We start from the raw sequence: 2,989 nt of genomic DNA on the forward strand, positions 1-2,989 counted from the left end.
CGGTGGGCGGAGCACAGACACACAGGAGGCTGTTTCAGTGTTATGGGAGATTTATTCAGGACAATCGGTGAGTGGGGGTGCGTGTGGGGGTGCGTGTGTGGGTGCGCATGTGTGTGTGTGGGTTGAAGGTCAATCGGGCGGTGAGGGTCTCAGCTGTCGGCAGTTAAAGCCAAGGGGGTGGGGCGGAGCCGTCACTCGCATCGGAGTCACCTAAAACCAGGAAAAAACACACAACAGCGATTAGCAGACATGCACGCGTCGGCAAAACTGCATAAAACACGCCAGAGATTCGTGCACATGCTCGGAGATACTTCTCTCTCTCTGCGAGTGGAATGTCACCCTTTTATACTCTCCCCTCGCTTGCTGGATGGTGAAAATCTTCTGCACGGTGCACCATTCCCGAGCCGTGGGTGTGGCGGCGGCCCCGCCCCGCCGCCACGTGTTCTCTGACCGTCCAAAACATTTGGTGGCGCTGAAGCGGAACTGTCTCTTCTGCGCCACTGGGGCAGTTGCGGGAGGAGCGATCTTTGTTTCCTGTGCGCCAGCTACCGGCCTGTCGCCACACAAGTCAGGGGTGACACAGACGAAGGCCTTAATTTTTAAGAGAGAATCAAGAGGGGCCATTTATAATATATTTGAGCCGTGCTAGGGTGGCAGATAACGGTCGATGGGCATGGCTAGGGCGGCAGATAACGGTCGATGGGAACGGCTAGGGCAGCAGATAATGGTCGATGGGAACGGCTAGAGCCGCAAGATAACTGTCTATGGGAACAGCGGACCCCGTGAGTACAAGGTCTCTCAGAAATGTTGAGTCGTGTACGTAATGGTATTATGGGAAAGCTTTTTCTAAACATATTGGTGTTTAGGTTTAGAAAACTGTATAAATAAGGGAGCTTCAGCTCTGGATGTGAGATCACTTTTGAGACTCTCAACGGTGTGGATCTCGTGTGGTGGAACGGAATGAATAAACTTGGACCCTTGCTTCTTCTCACTCGTGGCTGGTGTCTTATTTTTCTTTCTCCAATTGAATATGTGAGTATCTGTTTCTATGTTAAGTGTCTTTGGGTAATAGGCAAAATCTGAGCCTTCAGGGGTGCGCACACACGCTGCCCTGACCAACTCAGAGCTCAGGCCGCTGGGCTCGGCCTCGGCTCGACGGATGGAGTGAGGTGCGCCCCTGTGCTGCCCCGACCGACTTGGAGTTCAGGCCCCTGGCCTCGGCTCGATGGAGGGAGGTGCGTCCCAGCGCTGCCCCGACCGACTTGGAGCTCAGGCCCCTGACCTCGGCTCGATGGAGGGAGGTGCGCCCCCGCGCTTCCCCGACCGACTTGGAGTTCAGGCCCCTGGCCTCGGCTCGATGGAGGGAGGTGCGCCCCCGCGCTGCCCCGACCGACTTGGAGCTCAGGCCCCTGGCCTCGGCTCGATGGAGGGAGGTGCGCCCCCGCGCTGCCCCGACCGACTTGGAGCTCAGGCCTCTGGCCTCGGCTCGATGGAGGGAGGTGCTCCCCGGCGGTGCCCCGACCCACTTGGAGCTCAGGCCTCTGGCCTCGGCTCGATGGAGGGAGGTGCACCCCGGCGGTGCCCCGACCGACTTGGAGCTCAGGCCTCTGGCCTCGGCTCGATGGAGTGAGGTGCGCCCCCGTGCTGCCCCGACCGACTTGGAGCTCAGGCCTCTGGCCTCGGCTTGGATGGAGGGAGGTGCGCTCGCGCGCTGCCCGCTAATGATCCTTTTGCAGGTTCACCTACGGAAACCTTGTTACGACTTTTACTTCCTCTAGATAGTCAAGTTTGATCGACTTCTCGGCGCTCCGCCAAGGCCCGCGAGGAGCCCCGGCGGGGCAGATCCAAGGACCTCACTAAACCATCTGATCGGTAGTAGCGACGGGCGGTGTGTACAAAGGGCAGGGACTTAATCAACGTGAGCTTATGACCCGCACTTACTGGGAATTCCTCATTCGTGGGGAATAATTGCAATCTCCAGTCCCCATCACGAATGGGGTTCAGCGGATTACCCGCACCTCTCGGCGTAGGGTAGGCACGCGCTGATCCGACCATTGTGGTGCGCGTGCAGCCCCGGACATCTAAGGGCATCACATACCTGTTATTGCTCCATCTCGCGTGGCTGAACGCCACTTGTTCCTCTAAGAAGTTGGACGCCGACCGCGAGGGGCTGTGTAACTATTTAGCATGGAGGAGTCTCGTTCGTCATCGGAATTAACCAGACAAATCGCTCTACCAACTAAGAACGGCCATGCACCACCACCCACAGAATCAAGAAAGAGCTATCAATCTGTCAATCCTTTCCGTGTCCGGGCCGGTGAGGTTTCCCGTGTTGAGTCAAATTAAGCCGCAGGCTCCAATCCTGGTGGTGCCCTTCTGTCAATTCCTTTAAGTTTCAGCTTTGCAAGCATACTCCCAAAATGACCAACTTCCAGAGACTTTTCCCCTGAACTGAGCTCCATAAGGGGGTTCAGTTTTGAGCTTCGCCAGGTCATGTGCACTATTTTCAGACAAAATGGCCAACTTCCAGAGACTTTCCCCCTGAACTGAGCTCCATAAGGGGGTTCAGTTTTCAGCTTCCCCAGGTCATGTGCACTATTTTCGGACAAAATGACCAACTTCCAGAGACTTTTCCCCTGAACTGAGCTCCGTAAGGGGGTTCAGTTTTGAGCTTCACCAGGCATAGTGAGTGATTCTCGTACAAAATGGCCAACTTCCAGAGACTTTCCCCCTGAACTGAGCTCCATAAGGGGGTTCAGTTTTGAGCTTCCCCAGGCATAGTGAGTGATTCTCGTACAAAATGACCAACTTCCAGAGACTTTCCCCCTGAACTGATCTCCATAAGTGGGTTCAGTTTTGAGCTTCGCCAGGTCATGTGCACTACTTTCAGACAAAATGGCCAACTTCCAGAGACTTTTCACCTAAACTGAGCGCCATAAGGGGGTTCAGTTTTGAGCTTCCCCAGATCATGTACACTATTTTCAGACAA

Source organism: Ictalurus furcatus, chromosome 25, assembly GCF_023375685.1.
Source record: "Ictalurus furcatus strain D&B chromosome 25, Billie_1.0, whole genome shotgun sequence".
NCBI classification, from domain to species: Eukaryota; Metazoa; Chordata; class Actinopteri; order Siluriformes; family Ictaluridae; genus Ictalurus; species Ictalurus furcatus.